Raw genomic sequence first — 18013 nt, 5'->3', positions numbered from 1 at the left:
ATTCCAGCTGTTATCAGCCCAAGCTGGGACACTTTGCTACTAGTTAAAAGAAAGCTTACTGAAGGAAAAAAAGATCAATAAAAGGAAAAGTGGCTTCATCCTGGCTCAAACCAGGACAATGCCTCAAATCTTTCTGTCTGTCTTTTCGAAAGAATGACTCACCTTCCATTTACAGTGTCATTTTTGATAGCCCCTAGATGCAAGATTGCATTTGCTCTGCTGAATTGCCTTAAAATCTTAGTCAGGTACCTTCTTTGTGGTACCTGGATCCTCTGCTGATAGTACTTCCCCAATTTTGATCCTCAGCAATTAAGTCAGTACCTTCCCCCCGCCCCTGAAAAATATCACAGAATCATTGGAGTTGGAAGGGACCTCTAGAGATCATCTAGTCCAACTCCCCTACTAAAGCAGGCTTCCCTACAGCACATTACTCAGGACTGCATCCAGGTGAGTCTTGAATATCTCCAGCGAAGGGGACTTCACCACCTCCCTGGGCAGCCTGTTCCAGTGCTCTCTCACCCTCATAGTAAATTAAGTTTTCCCTCATGTTCAGATGGAACTTTCTGTGTCCCAGTTTATGCCCCTTGCCCCTTGTCCTATATGGCTGGGCGCTACTGAAAGACTCTGGCTCTATCCTCCTTCCACCCAACCTTTAGATACTTGTAGGCATTAACAAGGTCTCCCCACAGCCTTGTCTGCTGCAGGCTAGAGTCCCACTTCTCTCCGCCTTTCCTCTTAAGAGAGATGCTCCAGTATAGTATTACCTAGAAAGGTTGGACCACGTGATCCTTGAGGTCCCTTCCAACTTGGCATTCTATGATTCAGTCCCCCAGTCATCTTTGTTGCCCTCCACTGGACTCTCTCTCGTGGTTCCCTGTCTCTCTTTAACTGGGGAGCCCAGAACTGGATGCATCATTCCAGATGTGGCCTCACCAGGGCAGAATAAAGGGGGAGGATGACCTCCCTTGACCCACTGGCCACACTCTTCTTAGTGCCTCCCAAGATACCATTGGCCTTCTTGGCCACAAGCAGACAATGCTGGCTCATGGTTAATTTATTGTCTACCAGGACTCCAAGATCCTTCTCTTCAGAGCTGCTTTCCAGCAGGTCAGCTTGTAACCTATACTGATGCATGCGGTTGTTCTGCACAACAAATAAAACACAATGCATAACAGCACCAAAACAAGAGCACTCTTGAATGTATAAAAAAATTCCCGCACTACTGTAGTGAAGTTATGGCCACTAAGGGTCAGCAGAGCTTTTATTTTCTTGCAGTTTTGTGGTTCTTGGTCAATTGCATGAAGTCAGTACAGGCAGCAGGTCCTCTACATGGCTGCGTAATAAATGTTATGCACCCAGGAGCAGTATTGCAGCTTTAAATGGGAAGAGGTGTAACAAGTTACATCTTTTATGCCAGGTTATGCTGAACAGGACATCTCTGTAATTACTTATGTGGTGACATCCAGGAGCCCATGCATGCTCTGTGACCATGTGAGCAGCTGCCCTTCCATAAAGGTCACTGCCAAGGCCATGGAGCAGGAGCACTGACAAACTCTAACAGGCTCTTGCCCTGTGTCCCAGCCAACTGCCTTGTAGGAAACAAGTGGTATAATGCTGTGTATGCCAGTGTAGGGTTACTCTGAGGTAATGTACTGGGTTTACATAGCAAGGATTTGATAGTGGGGAGATGACAAGGGTGGAGTCTGTGAGAAGACGTCAGAAGCTGACCCCATGTGGGACAGAGCCTGCTCCAGACAGCCCCAAGACAGATCCACAGCTGGCAAAGCTGAGCTCATCAGCTAGCCTCCTCATGGCCGTGGCTCAATGAAAGGCCATGAGGTGGGCACATGAGGCATTCTGCAGCTGGAAAAGTAAACCAAAGTCTTTTCTGCTTCTCAGACTGCCCCATCAGCAAGCAGGCTGAGGGTGCACAAGAGGTTGAGAGGGGACACAGCAGGGACATCTGACCCCCACTGACCAAAGGGTATCCCACACCATATGGCACCATGCTCAGCAATAGGCCTGGGGGTGCAGGTTGGCAGGGTCTGACCTTGTGTGGGGCCTGGCTGGACATCTGTTGGATGGTGGTGAGCAACTGGGGTTTTTTTTGCATCACATTTTCTTATTTTTGTGGGGTTTTTTCATTCTTTTATTTATATTTTTATTTTATTTTTTTTTTAATTAAATTGTCTTTATCTTAACCCACACGTTTTTGCACTTTTACCCTGCCGGTTCTCTCCCCCATCCGACAGGGCTAGGGAGTGAGTGAGTGGCTTTGTGGTGCTTAGCTGTCATCTAGGGTTAAATCACAACAGTCCCCAGTTAAATCGTAACAGTAATGTCCACGCACGCGACATCTGAACGATGGGACACAATCAGCATCCACTGAGCATCTGCAGATTAGGAGTGCAGCAGCATATGGGAGGATTAGCCATGGATGTTTAGAAGAAATCACGAGTATGACAAGAAATCCCTGTGCAGGAAAACATCAGTATTGAAAACATAAAGGCAGAAATATAAAAGGTATTTACAAAGACAGCCAGGTGAGCCTTCCAACAGCCATGTTAAATACAACGCAACTGACAGTGGCATGAACCCTCCATCCAGAGATCTCAGGCAAAGCTGTTAATTCTTGGGAGAAAACACTGTCCTTGTTGTCTTGTTTGGTTTGACAAACTGGCAAGCAGTACACAGGTGAAGCATCTCCAAGACTTGTGTCTTTCTCAAGTGAGATCCCTGTATAGCTGTTGCCTATGTTAACTATCCCAGCAAAATATGCTGGTTATGGTGGGATTATTGAAAGCAAATAACCTATCAGCTGAGTCTAGCCACTGTGAGATCAATTAAAACAGGCTATGGGCTTTCTTCTTTGCAAACTGGCAGATCATTTCATACTGTAAGCTGAATGGTACAGGACTGTGTATAGTGCAACTTCATGAACAAGCTTGTCTTTATGCTCAAAATTAAACCTTTCTCCTTGTTTCTGCTCTGTAGTCCACACTCTCCTGGAGGCTGTATCGCCATTTTGGGGCAGTTTGAATTGCAATCACTTAATTTCTTAGTAATGTAAGGTTTACTCCTTTTTTTTTTTTTTTTAAATTATTTATTAACTTACTTAAAAAATGGATTAACTGGAATGCAATCACTATTGAAGCAGCAAAGCTGGTACTGTGCTGTTTTTTTCTCCTTCTTTTAATACTTGCTGGGATTGTCTTGAGGGATTATCAACAAGGTTAAAAACACTTGATTATTTTTTAAATTAGGTTGGTTTTATTTGAGTCAGATAATATGAACACTATCAACTAGATTGCTTGGTATCCACTGATTGATCTTTTCCAAAGGACACAATTTACAATGCTTAAGAGGCAGCTCTCTTTGCTTTTGGACATCTAAAGGCAGCCTTAGTGCAAGAAAAAGAGGAGTTTGAAAATAATTGAAAAAACTAATTATCACACAGGTTGTTAACAACCAGGGTGCGATATGTTATGCATGTTATTAATTTTGTGCTACCTACACAGTTAGTCCAGCATGGCAGAAAGCACTTGTAGAAGAATCAGAATAGGATGATTCTAAGTATGGATGGACCATTTTGTCTGCCTTCTTGCCCCAAGAGAGACTGAGTAATTCTTGACAGCCTTCTCAAATGTATTTTTAAAGACTTCTAGTAATGGTTATTGCATCAGCTTATCAGGTAACTGGTTGTAGTGCTTTTGAATCCTTTCACTAGTAGAGCTTTTCTTTCACGTAGATCATGCTGCTTGCATTTCAAGTTCCTCTCTTGTCCTATCTGCAGATTATCCTTTTGTCTTCATGACTTTTTCCTGTGTTTGACTGTTACCGTGTCTCCCCTTAGCTTTCCCATCTCTAGACTAAACACCACCATCCCTTTGCATCTTTCTGCTTTAGTCTTAGTTTCCAAGATATTTAATAGTCCTTGTTGCTGGCCTCTGGACTTTCTCTAATTTGTCCACGTGCTTTTCAAATGTTGTCATGTCCAAAACAGACCAGAAGCCTCTAGCTGAGGCTCACCAAAACAGAGCAGTGCATATCTGCTATGGAAGCAGCTGTTCCCCGTCTTGTCTAAGTGCGGATCTCTGAAATTATTTCCTTACATCCTGGGTTTTTTTTCAGAGTATTTATTTTACAGACATTGTTTTTAATTGTATGCTTATTTTCCAGGTTACTCTCAGTTGTTTGCAAAAATATATTTCCAGATAACCTATTGCATCAACCCATTCACTAATTAAAATACCAAGTGTCAATGTTCAAGGCAGAGCCCTGTTCTGCATATCCCTCTGTGCTGACAGTGAAATATTGGTAACTAATCCCTATATACTTATTAGTAACTAATCCCTATATAGTCTTTCTCAGAGAAGGACCATTTCTAAGAAAAATCAGACCTGTGGCTTTTTTTTTGAAGCAGTATAAAGCTACTTGCTGCCATGCTGTCTCACATGATCTGTGCTTCTTGCTGCCAGTGATTTTTTGAAATGAACATATCTCCATCTATAGCATTATGGCAGATGCTTAAATTAATCTTTAATTAGTAATGATTATAAATTAAATTACTATAAACAATATATTAATATTAATAAAAGCATATATGTGAATTATTAGTGTATTAGGTATTAAATAGAAGTGAAAAATAATTATGTTGCAGTTCAATATAAAAAAGTAACTTAAGACAGTGATATTAGCTATGCAAAAAAAGTACAAATAGCTATATGGAATCTCAGCTCAGTCCTCTGTCCTTATGCAGCATGATAGACTTTAATTACAGGGTCATGCACCATTTTTTCCAGAGGACTTGATGCATAGGATATATATTAATTCAAGAGAGCATTGTCTGTTTTCAGTGTATTTCACATATCTGGGCAGCCCATCCTCCTTTATTTTCTGTGCAACATCAAAAAGTAGTACCAAACAAGGGACTTGTTCATCTCCTCCTGCGTTCTTGAGGAGTGGTGTCAGACAAGCATCTGAATGTTCTGCAAATGTATTTTTTTTAACAATACAAATACAAGAGTCAAGATTATCAGCAGCCAGCTTACCTTAGAGTATCCAGCTAGAAATGCCAGGGGACATCTAGCATGTCACACTGTGGGTAGTGCTCCTGTTGTGTGCATCTGTAGTGACTATGAATAGTCAACACTCCTGCCAAAGAATGCCAAGTGTTTCAATGTGGAGCCCAGCAAGCACACATCATGCAGCTATGAACTGCCAAAACTAACACAGGGATTGAATAGGGGCTGTAGGGCAGAAGCTGCCATGGTGTCTAACTGTGTCACCTCTCAGCTGCCCTCATTACAAAACCATCTGTTCTTCCTTCTCACTCTTCTGTCTTCTGTTTCATTCACATCTCCCAAGCTCTCCGTGATGGGTGGTGGGGTCCTACAGACAACAGCTCTCCTCACCTCACAGCCCTGACTGGCTCCAAAGGCAGTCCTCCAAAGGTCCTCTTCTCCAGCTGATAAGGAGGCATGAGTCACTGGGGAAAAATTATCTAGGATCACAGTATATGTCATCCCTTTTCCATTATCCAACATAGGTAGGGGATTTAATGAAAAAAAATGTAATTAAGAGACCTCCAAACCATGTGTCCTAACTTTGAAATACTGACTTTGACACTCAGCTTTCTTATAACTAAGTTCACTTTGAAGTAGCCTTTTCAAAAACAAAACAAACCCCCCAGTAATTCCGTAGCTTGCCCTATGTTCCTTTCACACAAAAATCTTCTTTGGAGCATATATATTTGGATCCTGAGCAAATGTCCAGAGACATAGCAAAAGCTGAACTGGGCACTGCCTCTGTCGAGCCTCAGGACTCTGAAATGCTCTGGTTCCTCTGTGATTTACAGCAGTGAAGCAAAAAAAAGAATTGTTTTAAGGTGGACTAGAGGAAAAACATGACTCTACTCCTACCTATGTTTTCAAACCTTTGGCAGTCCTTTTCTTCCTTGCAAGGGACAAAACTAAACTAACGGGAGATCATGGTGCAAATGTAGAGAGGGTGTAAGGACCAGTGAAGCACGAGAAACTGGCGCAGGGGTAGTAACTGAGGCCATAAAGAAAAAGGGTCATAGCAATGACTGCTGCCAAGAACATTGTCTCAGACAGCTGACAGCAGGACTGCGTTGGCTGAGGTTTACAGAGCAGTGCTGTGTCTGAAAAGGTGGGGCCTGAAAGTTGGATCGATGAGTTTATTTTCTTCAGCAACTGCCCAAATATAAAAGATGTCAATTTCTTAACCCCTCTGAAGAGCAAGGCAGCCACACGTAAAGAGGTGTAAGTGGTAATTGTTCTGAGATCATGTAATGAATTAAACCAAGGTGAATTTGTTTAACTGAAACATAGTCTGCAAGAAATTTTTTAAACAGGGAATGGAGTAAGTGAGTTATGGGTGTCCCAGAAATGCTGGCCAGATGTTCAGAAAAAGTTGTAAAGGCTGGATTGTGAAGGTTTCTCAAGCAAGAAAAATATTTTCCCTAAGGAAATTAATTGTGCCCTGCGCCATCTCATCTGCTGATCCTTTATGTTCGTGGGTATGATCACTCCACAAAATTTTCTGCCGTCATGTACAATGCTTATTGCAAAAAGTTCTTTCATAGAGGAGAGTGTTCCAGTTATTATTTGTCTTTTGTGTGTTTTCAGCTTGTGAATCCCTTGGAAGAAAACTTGCCACACTGTCTGGACTCAAAGAACCCAGAGAGATACAAATACGCAGTAGAGGAATGCTACAGGTCACCGAACCAGATAACAAAGATCTGTATCTTGCTTAGGATAATGGAGAGGATGTGCTCCCTTAGGCTTTATTTAGCTCTGCTGTCACGCTTTAAACCACAAAAGCTGATTTCAGCCCTGAACAATCTACTGTTGCACCAAATTTGTCTCTGTAATCCTTTTTTTCCACTGTTTTACTTCAAGCTATTTCAAAGCTTTAGTAAAGCTGAGTGTGATTATTAGTTTATACGTCCTATTTACATGCAGAGGTCCTCAGTACTATATGTTACGAAGTTACTGCATTTAAATTGGGTTTTGACTGTAAATAATACTTGAAAGTGAACAAACAAGAAGCCAAGACAAACTTAGGAGTTTTATTCCCCAGATTGACAAGGTGGAGGTGCATGGCCAGATTGTTCACTTCAGTATCACTTCTGGTAGAAGAATCAGAAAACTTTGCAGACAAATATTGACCCCAGTTTTAGGGCCAAAGTCAGGGTATTATGTTAGAAGTACCTCCTGAGGAAAAAAACTCAAGAAATAGAGGAGCACCTTGGAAAACTTTGTCTAATCATATAGGACTGTTGGGAATGTGATATAAAACCCCTCCCAAAAAAAAAATAATTCTAAAATGTTTTTCTGTCATCAGCTCACTGTAAGTCTCTAAAGTGTGTTACTCTGTTGCAACACTCCTGATTTTATTAGTGGTCTTGGCTCTTGAGTAATCCAGCTGAATAATGTATCATAGCTGAAATGAATTACTAACTCCTGCCAGGAAGAAAATAACCTGCCCTGCTTTGTTATGCTGAGACTGGTTATTGAGGGCCATGACAATGGTTATTGTACCAGATGTTTAGCTGATCCAAGATACACCCCAGTGTTTCTTGAGGAACCACTGCATAGATGATCAACCAGGTGAAATTTTGTATCTAAGGATTGATGAAAATTGTGGTGAAGTCGAGATTTTATAACAAAAAAGTCTACAGGAAAGATGGGATTTTTTTTTAAAAAAAGTGGGAATAGGAGATTTTGAACTCTGTCGTTTTAAGCTCACTTCACATTGCTGCAGACTGCTGATCAATGCAGGGCCCCCAAACTTTGTTGAAGCTCTGAGTCTGTATTTCAAATCCTAGTTTGATAGTTTTACATATAATTTTAATTTTAGACCTCAATAGGTGTGAGCTTTTGCAATTTAGGTGTGAAACAACTTTCCAGATGGCCTGAAATGCCAGCTTGTGCCAGTTTGCTCTTTAAAGTGAATGTCTACTTTGAAAATGGGGATTGTAAAAGTGGTAGTTTGGGTTTACAAATTTTAGGTGAGTTATAACTGAATTTTAAAAGGGGACCTCAGCCTCTCAGCAAATTCTTAGATCTTCCACTTCAGCTTGATTCTCGTTCATCAAATGCTATTAATCGCTCTTGGTAAATGTTTTAAATTTGAAACTTCAATACACAAACCTATTTAATCACATTTTATCAGACTTGCATAGGGAAGGGAATAACTTGAGAGTAAACGGGTAAACAGAGGACCCTGCTTGAAACAAGAGCCAGAGGTAAGCACAGCTCACTCATCCTGCTCTAACACTGACTTCTTGCAGCTTTTTGCTGCTAAAGAAAAACTGGTCCATTTCTAAAACATAACAACAGGTTTGTGGATAGTGTTTCCACATCGTTGCTTTTCAAGATTTATTTTAACTATGTTTTTTGGCTTTTGGTATTGCAAATGTCTTATTAATACTTCACCACGTAAGCTACAGCTATAAATCAGCCATATGTGATGGAGCCTCTATGCTCAAGGTTAACTAGAAGCACTGGGACAACTATCATTTTTAAGTGCTCCTAAGAGAAGACACCAAAATTAGTTACCCTTTATCTAATTAATGTTTTACTATTTTGATTTCAGGAACATGGAGATGTGGAAGGAGCTCTGAGAGAAATGCCACGTACTCTTTGAGTGAAAAAGCCAACCTGGGGTACAGAGTGTTGAAGACAGTTAAGGACACAGTGAGTTTCTCTCAAAGTGCTTTTGCAAATATTAATCAAGTTTCATAATGTGACTCAAAAAGTGTCTCAACTGCTAAATACTGAATGTTGCCGTTCCAATATATCTCTTATTAAAGTAACTGATAGGCTATGAATAAATTGTTATCAGGCCATGGCATAACACATCTCTTCCCTTTGCCCAGCACAGCAAGATTAAAATTTTGTTCAGCAGAGAAAAAGGCAACACAACCACTGGAGAGAAAAAGGAATTTTGTGAGAAAGCAAATGGCCTCTGTAACATCTACTGCTTTATTTAAGTTCAGGAGATAGCTGGAACTTCTGTCATCTGGCTCCCATTTAACTGAAACTCTTAATTTCTGATGCATGGATTTTGTGTATGTTTTAGCCTATCACCTCTGAATATGAAAAGCTAACTGCTTGGGGCAATACAGTGCAATTCAACATCTTGGTACACCCAAATCAGCCTACAAAGCCCTCTTTTGTTCTGGGCAGCTGCAGATTTTTTTTCCTGGGCATCAGAGTAACAGAATGAAAAACAAGAATAGCAGCTTTAGCTGACTGAAAATATGTAAAATTTACTGTTTAAAATATTCAGCAAAGCAAGTAGCTGAACACTAATAATAATTAGTTCTTGCTCTCCAGATTTCTGGGGTTTTTTTTTGCAAACTAAAATAGTGGTCGGTATTTATAAGAAAGTAAATGGGCTTTATAGATCAGCCAAGCCAATAAAAGAACAATATACTTACCCTAGTTGATGTGTTACTTCAGTAATCTTCTTGTGAGATAATGAATATAGTCCTAAGCCACTCTTGCACTTTTTGATTACTTGTATGCATGAAGAAAGTGAGAACAACATTTGGAAGATTGGATTATGGAAACTACTATGCAAGATGAGTTTTCTGGACAATACCTTTGAAGAGATCTCTAAATTATGCTTTGTCCTGACAGATACATGGTATTTGAGAAACAGCACGTCACAAATTTGGTTTTGCCTAAGTCTGTGTTGTTTCTGGCTGGCTAAATGGAATAAACAAAATTTGCAGTTGCTGGATAATGGGTTTTGAGTTGAAAATGCAAATCAGTGCTTCCCTGTTGCATGTGCTAACTTTTTTCCCCCCTTTTTTTAGACTGATTGTAATGGTTTAGAGCATGAGGATTTTTTACAAGAGTAGTATTTCCCCCAAAAAGCTGTTTTCTTTCTGAACTAGTGAAAACCAAATCTCAGAAATACAGTCACTGAAAGCAGATGTTTCATTCATCTACATGCAAATCACTACTATAAACCACTCTTGAATCTTGCAGGGAAGATTGGAAGTGATACAACCTCCAAGCAAAACTGGGAGCTCAGCCTATTTCTGCATAACAAGTGCTGTAAGTGATTGAAAGCCATTAATTTTCCATCACTTTCTCACAGGCTGTGAGTGTCTTATTTCCTTGGCATTTCTGTTTCTTCCTTATTTCAGAATTGGAGAGTTGAATTCTTCACCTTTCAAGTCCTGCTGTATAAGCCAGTGGTAAGCATCAATAAATGCTCCAGATAAGATGGCACACTCCCCAGGCCTGTCTGCACTGCTGGATGAAATACTGAAACTTAAATTATTTCCATTACACAGAACTGTTTTCTTATGATAATTCTGCTGCATATTAAGTCCTGGGATTTGATAAAGTAATGCTGTGGTCAAACCAGTGGAATTTATTCCCATTAGTATTTCTCTCATCTGTTTTCTTTCTTTGGGTGGTGTTGTGCTTGGGTTTTGTTTTGTTTAGTTTTTAAATTTGTCTTCTCTTCAGAATCCTACGCCCACTGGAAAGACAGCTTACAGCTATGCTGTTCCTTGTTCCCATTCTGAATCACATCTTTGTAACATCTTATTAACACATCTTATTAACACGTGGTTTAGAGGCTGGTGCCACCAACAGAATTTTGGGTTATTTGATCACAGGGAGGTTTACATGGCACCGGGTCTACTGGCAACAGATGGGATTCAGCTCTCTCAAAGGGGAAAAAGGATCCTCGTGCATGAATTGGCAGGGCTCATATAAAGGGCTTTAACTAGACTCAAAGGGGAAGGGGATAGGGATGGGCTGACTGGAGAGGAGCCTGGCAGGCTGGTGCTTGCAGGGCACTGTGCTAGTAAGTCCCTTCTGTCTCAGTGGAGGTGGGGGAGTTGGATCCATGCAGCAGCAAAAATGCAAGGGTCATTGACAGGTTAGTAATTGTGGAAGCAGGTGAGAATGGGCAGCTAAGTATTAGGGCTCCTCCACCTCAGAAGGTGGCAGGATCATTATCCCAGCTGAAGTGTGTCTACATTGATGCATGCAGTGTGGGCAAGAAATGGGAGGAGCTGCAAGCCGTTGTACAGCAAGAAGACTGTGATATAGTTGTCAACACAGAACTGTGGTGGGAAGACTCTCACAACTGGAGTGCTGCAGTTGATGGCTACCAGCTTTTCAGAAGGGATAGGCAAGGAAGGAGAGGTGGTTGAGTGGCCCTCTATGTTAGGGAGAGATTTGAATGCCTAGAACTTAACAGTGTAAATGACAGTGTTGAGTGTTTATGGGTAAGAATCAAGGGGAAGGCCAATAAGGCAGATATCATGGTGGAAGTTAGTTACAGAGGTGCCAGGCAGGATGAAGAGGCTGATTAAATATTCTATAAGCAGTTGGCAGAAGTCTCTCGTGGGGGACTTCAACTTCCCAGATGTCTGCTGGAAATAAAACTCAGCAGAGAGGGAACAGTCCCATAGGCTCTGGGAGTGTGTGGAAGACAACTTCCTGATGCAGCTGGTGAGGGAGCCAGCCGGAGAGTGCCCTGCTGGACCTGCTGCTTGTTAACAGAGAGGGTCTTGTGGGGAATGTAAAAGTTGGAAGTTGTCTTGGGCAGAGTGATGAGTTCTCAATTCTTGGAGAAGTAAGGGCAGAGCCAGCAGAACTGCCACCTTGAACTTCCAGAAGGCAGGCATTAACTCGTTCAGTAGCCTGATTGCCAGAATCTCTTGGGAATCTGTTCTGAAGGGTAGAGGGATCTAGGAAGGCTGAACACTCTACAAGAAGGAAGTCTTGAAGGTACAGGAGCAGGCCATCCCCATGTGCTGTGAGGTAAGCCGGTGGCAGAGAAGACCAGCCTGGTTGAGCAGGGAGCTCTGGCTGGTGCTCAGGGAGAAAAAGAATCCATGGCCTTTGAAGGAAGGGGCAGGCCACTCATGAGGACTACAGAAGTGCTGTGAGGCTGTGCAAGGAGGGAATTAAACAATCCAGAGTCTGGCTAGAAATTAATCTTGGCTCCATCATAAAGGACAACAAGAAAAGCTTCCGTAAATATATAAACAACAAAAGAAAGACCAGAGTGACCCTCCATCCCCTATTAGATGCAGGAGGAAACAAATTGATGAAGAATGAGAAGGCTGAGGTGTCTAATGGCTTGTAGTCAGCCATTTCTGTCACGGTAAGATACACTGGAGGCTCCATTTCCACTCTCTTCAGCTTTTTGCAGATTGAAGCCCTTTGTTCCTTCTTGTTTGTACCTGACATCTATGTTGGTGAGTTGGGAGTAAAAGTGAGATCTGGAGGGAATCTTTTGGTGAAGGGTGCCTGTGGTGAACCTGCTCCATCAGCTCAGCTGGGTTCCACTTGTTGCAGAATGAAATGGAGTTGTTTGCTTTACCTACTTTTGGAAAGCACTGAAAGGAGGTTTTTCCTCTTTCTGTGGCATCACTTTCTTATATTTTGTCATCCATAAGCAATCATGACTATATGCAAACTACTGCTGATAATTAAAGAATAAGCCCATGGGGCCACAGCTTAACTGCTTCCCTTTTTCATCCCAGGACTGTTGCTGATGTCTCTGATACCTGGTCTGGTGTGGCAGCAGTTCTATACGTGCCTCCAAAAGAGGCAGCTGAGCTATGATCAGTCCACCTCATTCCTGTGTTCCAGCAGCTTTAATTGAGGATCAAGTCCTGTTTTGCCAGGTGCTGCATGGATATGAAATAAAATATGGTCTTCACCAGCAAGAATCTACTTTTAGTTCGCCAGAGATGATAGCAGGCTGTGTGCTGTGAGTGAACGGGCAGCACTGGCACCTCCCTGTGAGCTGGTGAGGACAAGGCAGGTGTGAAACAGAGGCAAGTCTTCCATGCCACATGGCTTCCCCAAGCTACAAAGTTCAAAACCTCTGTGACCCATCTGATTTTGGACTTATGTGGGGAAGAAAAGAACAGTTTCCCACAGGTAGTCTTCTGCAGCTTAGGGGATATCAGGTAATTTCTGGCACTTTGTACCCCTGCTCACAGACAGGTATTTTCTAGTTGTTGACAAAAAGAAAGAAAAATAAATTCTGGATCCCTGTGTATGTCCTTGTTAAGCATTTAAATGTCTCTTCTAGAAGAGAACTAGCTGCTCTTCAATCAAACCTGCAAAGAGGGGTTCTACCATGACATAATAAGAAGTGTGCGCTAAGTGCTTTGACAAAACCCATGTGTGTTCTGAAATGGAATTTTATTTACTGTGATGTTATGAAAGTGCAAAATAAATAGAGAAACTCAGAAGGGCTGGTAGGATGTGGGTGGGTGAATAAATCAGCTTTGATGCTAATGTCAGTCGATGATAATTTCTACCCTTTGAAGAAAGTGTGATAAACACAGCTGCCAGAAGTGTGATCTGAACTTGCTCTAATTAAATTAAATTTTCACTGGAATGAAAGCAGCTCGGCACCTTTGCTTTGTTTCCTTTCCTTTCTAGCTGGACTAGTTCAGAGAATAATGACTTTCCAGTTCTTTCATGACCAGGTTGGGAGGGTAAGGTTTGTTAAATATATATAATGGTCTGAGTATGCACAGACCTATTGTATTCAATTCTGTATGCATATTCCTTTTGTTGTATTTGCTACTCAGGATTTGGATCTTAATTTAGAATCTGAGATCTTTGAAGGGGAATTAATCTGTACTGGCCACTAAACTCTTTATAGAAATATGGGGAGATTTTAGTCCTCCATGTTTGTCTCTTAAGTGAATGTACACATTAATAGTAAAAGATTGACAAGTATCTTTCAATGGTTATGAACAATTCAACTGCTGATCGTGGACTGGGGATGAGAATAAGAAGAGAGACATCAAGGGAGAAAAGAGAAGAATCTGAAGACAGACTATCTCTGGGTAGTCCATCCTTTTTTGTCTCCACTTTGTTACAAAAACCACCTTGCTCCTTTGTGGAGAAGGATTGAAAGATCTGTCACTCCAAGCTTTTGCAATGTAACTTTTCAAGTAAATTTTTGATTGCTCTTTGATTTGGTTGGCTACTTCTTTTCGGGGGAACTGAAAATTAAGCAGGGTCATAGATTATTTTAGAGGGGTGGTTGGTGCGTTGGGCTTTTTTTGGTGTTCACTATTTTCTGAAGCAATCTAATTAGTTAAAGAGAACAGCGTAGCCAGAAGTAAATGACAGATATCTCTCTGATTCGTGTTACTTATTTTAAATAATGTAAGAAATAGCTGTGTTAAATTCCATAAATAAAAATATGAATATATATAATAAAAATATTTTATTACTTTTCAAATATACCTTTGTGCCACATATATCTTAGTGCCATCTATCAATTTCCAAGACGTGCTAATTATAGTAAATCGACCTGATGAGAAATCCCGACAGCTACAGCATCTCTTCCAAGTGTGAACACTAGATGGCACTGAAAGACAGGAGCTGTGGCATGGGAAGACCGGTATTTAAATTTCTCGAAGTTGGTGTGCTTAAGTGGAGGATCCCTGAAGCACAAATGATACCCTGTAGGTCTATTTTGTGAATAAAGGGAAGGTGTCACAGGAATTACAGAAAGCATATTACACGACTGAGTAGTCGCTTGAGCTGATAGAAGAAATCCACACTGTTAGAGACTAAGTGGTAGAGTATGATGTTATCAGGTGTGGCAGCAGAGTGCTGAGGTGCTGGAGCTTTTCCTCTTCCACTTGCTCATGCTGCTTCACAGAATGGAAATCTCCTCTAAAATTCTTATCCTCTCTCCGACTCACAGCTGTGCTCCTTGAGTGCCAGACTTTGTTGACAGAGTTAAAAACATCAGCTTCCCCAGCACTTCATGCTCTGGTCTGACCAAACACAAACGCTCGGGCTGATACAGGGGAAAGGCTGCTGGCGTTAAGGATAAGGTCTGAGTCAGAAGTCAGGATTATAGTGAGCTGTAGTGAAAACTTTATTGAGTGAACTCTAGAGGAACGAATCAGAAGGCAGGGAGTTGGTGTCTCTGACTCAGGCTGCAAACTGCCCGACCTGGGCTGCTTCACGTGCTTTGGAGTGACTTCTAGAGAGCCAGTTACCCGCGTGGCGGGATGAAAGTGTAACAGCCTGTATCATGTGCAGGGGATCACTGCAGATTATCCAATGTTTTATCCTGGTCTTAAAAATGATGGTGGTGAACTTTTATTCCAACTGCAAAAGCAAGTGCTCAAAGGCTAGGAGACTTCATGTCTCTGAGTAACAACCCAACTCTGTTTCAGCCCGTTCACGCACCCTCGTGTAGGAGGCAGCTGTCCTTTTGGGACATAAAGGGTAGGCAACAATGTCATTAAAAACCAAAGCATACGCGCAAGGTGACATCGTTACGGCTGTGGCAAGCGCTCCGCAGGATTTCATCACTGGGTTTGCCCACCTAGATGAAATTATTGTCTAACTTTATACCGTTCACTGTTAACACTCCCTCAGACGGCCCAGGAGGGCCTGTGGCGGAGCAGGGAGCCGGGCCCGCACCGCTCTGCCCCGCTCCCGCACCGCTCTGCCCCGCTCCCGCACCGCTCCCCGCCGCTCCCCCGGGCTGCCCGCCCGGCCGCGGCCTCCTCCCCACGTCCTCCCTGCCGAGAGACCCGCGTTTCATCTCACCGCTGAGTTACTCCCCGGGGAAAAAACAAAAATACCCCACACAAAACCAGAACCAGAACCAAACCCAACAAAACCAAAAGAAAAAACCCCACCTCAAACCAAACCAAAGCCGCCACGAAACCAAACCTACGATTTTACTGCCGTGAGCGTTACGCTCGCCTTATTTTCCTCCCTGTCACTTCTCTCACACCGAAGAGAATCGTGCCAACCCGAGGCGCGATTCCGTTCGGGTCCCTTCCCACGACCACCCGCATCAGGCTGCCCCTCCTCGGGGACTTTGACAGACCCCGCCGCCCCCGCCGCGGGGACCCACCTGCAGGGGCGGCCGGGCCCTCCCGGCCACGCTCCCAATGGCCGCGGGCAGGAGCCGCCCCGCCCCGCCGGCCGCGCTCAAGATGGCGCCCGCCCCGCCGCCTCCCCCGGCCCCTTTCCCGCCCTCCCGGCCGGGACTTCCGGAGGGAGAGGGCGTCCGTCCCATGGTAACTGCGCCACGGCGGAGACGCCGCCGCCGCCGCCGCGGGGGCCGCTCGCTTCCTGCCGCCAACCGCGCCACAGCAGCGGGCAGCGCCTCCGCGGGCCCGCTGCCCGCAGCCGCCAGGTACGCGCTGCCGCCGCCGCCGTGCGGGCCAGCCAGCCAGCCAGCGGCTTTCCCCGCCCGCCCGCCCCCGGTCGTGAGGTGAGAGGAGCCCGGCGAGGCGGGCCCCGCGGGGCGGTCTTTCCGCGCCGCTGCCGTGTGCGGCCCCCGCGGCGGGAGGGCGGTACCGGCCGCGCCGAGCCGGAGCCGGCTCCGGCGGGCAGCCCGGCGCGCGGGGCCGCGGGGCGGGGGGCAGCCCTGACACCGCGCGTCTGCCGGGACGGCGCCCCCCGCCTCCAGCCCCCCGGGGCTGCCGGGCGCGCCGCGGACCCGCCCGGTCCCCGTGCGAGGGGTGACCCCCCCCCGGCCCGCGCTTTGGGGCAGGTCGGGCCGGCGGGCGAGGCGGCGGCCCCTGCTCCGGCAGCCGCTGTCGCGGGGCGAGTCGCCCGCCGGGCCGGGGTGGCTCCTGCGGGAGCGGGGGGCTCCGCGGGGCCCGTGCCCCGCGTCCCTCGGCGGGGAGGGGGCTGCGGGGTGCGGGCGGCCGTGGCTGTCCCCTGGGCGGCTGGGCAGCCCGCCGTGCCCGTGGGTCTTCCCAGCCTTCTGTTAGAGCGTTATGTAAAAGTTAATATATCTTTTTTTAAAAAAAATTTTTTTTTTACGTTCACTTTTGAATTTTGTGTTTGCTGTAGTGGGAGCTGGGGCCCTTTTCTTTCGTTTTTAAAAAAGGTGGTCAGGCACCTAACTTTTTTCATTACCGACTGGAGTATGGTCCAGCCTTTCGTGTGCTTTTTGGTCATTGTTCAGACATAGGCTGCTTGTAGCTGTCTAGTTTAGTTGTTGGCGGCGGAGTCTCGGTGAGAACAGACGGTCTACAGGCAGGGGTTTCTGAAGGGTGCTCGTAGAACACCCTTTGGCCTGGGGGAATTAGGGTACGGTAACTCCTGACTTCTGTCTCCCCAGCCGGAGTTCTCATAAGCTGCTTAAGCTTTGCTTCCAGTGGAGCTCTGGCAGGTACTGGAGATGTATCGGAGAGAGCGTTAAGGCAGAAGTCTCTCCAGGAATGGGTACATAGCATGCCCATGTGCACAAGCCTCTTCAGATCCAGTGCAAGTAACTGGTGACAGTGATGGTGTCTCCAGCCACTGTGACTAGCTGTCACTGTGCCCTGCTTACGAGGGTGGGTTAGCTCCCGTGTGCTCCCAGATTAGCTCAGATGGTGGTTTCTTTCCATCTTTCTCCTAATAGAGGAGGAGATGGTATTAGAAGTTGAATTGAAAACGATCTTGTGAGGAGTGCAATGGAACATCCCATCTGCTTTTTCAGCCTCTAGGTAAGATTTCACAAAATGATATTTTTCGGTGGTTGATGGTTCATATTGTGTGTCGGGAAATGAGAGCCCTCTCTTCTCAACAGAGGTATGAAGAGCTGTAGTTACTCAAAGTGACTCTGTAGTGAGTGTGTATTTTCAGTGAACAAAAACGGTCTAATCAGAATTTCAGGTAACTTGTAGAGTATTTGGCTTAGGCAAACCTGTAAAATAGTAGCAAACGCTTAGGATAAGGCGTGCAGATTGACAATGGGCTTGTGCATGTGCTCAGCTTTGAAGGTGCTGATTGGTGGAGTTGCAGGTGCAAGAAAGCAGTTGGCACAGATAGCGACTGGGAAGAAGGCGGGATTTCTTAACTGGGCAGAGGGATAAGAGTCTGAAGCAAACAGCTTACAGTGATGGAGGTGAAAGATATAGTGTGAAACAGCCAAGGAGGGGGTGGTGTAACAGTTTTCCAAGCAGGGAAATTTTTATTAAGAAAATAAAAATACTTTCACAGCAGCA

At 44.4% G+C, this 18013-nt stretch overlaps 1 protein-coding gene and 1 long non-coding RNA gene across 3 annotated transcripts in view; both read left to right on the top strand.

Moving 5' to 3' along the window:
* The first annotated feature begins 4578 nt into the window (after window positions 1–4578).
* Window positions 4579–14007, top strand: LOC127383037 (uncharacterized). Of its 2 annotated transcripts, XR_007889095.1 has the most exons (4): window positions 4579–8723; window positions 10026–10094; window positions 10187–10237; window positions 12551–14007. It is a non-coding gene; the product is annotated as an uncharacterized LOC127383037 (long non-coding RNA). The 2 variants fall into 2 exon arrangements; XR_007889094.1 differs by having other exon boundaries at window positions 10187–14007.
* A 2229-nt stretch (window positions 14008–16236) lies between these two features.
* The window catches only part of DISP1 (dispatched RND transporter family member 1), a 92261-nt gene continuing 90484 nt past the window's right edge, over window positions 16237–18013 (top strand). The window contains exon 1 of the mRNA XM_051615211.1: window positions 16237–16284. The gene's annotated coding sequence lies outside the window, so the exon portion shown is untranslated. The remainder of the gene's footprint in view (window positions 16285–18013) is intronic.

The sequence above is a fragment of the Apus apus genome, chromosome 3 (genome assembly GCF_020740795.1).
Source record: "Apus apus isolate bApuApu2 chromosome 3, bApuApu2.pri.cur, whole genome shotgun sequence".
Lineage (NCBI taxonomy): Eukaryota > Metazoa > Chordata > Aves > Apodiformes > Apodidae > Apus > Apus apus.
Note: the sequence above shows the minus strand (reverse complement) of the source record. Positions and strands in the feature narration are given on the sequence as shown.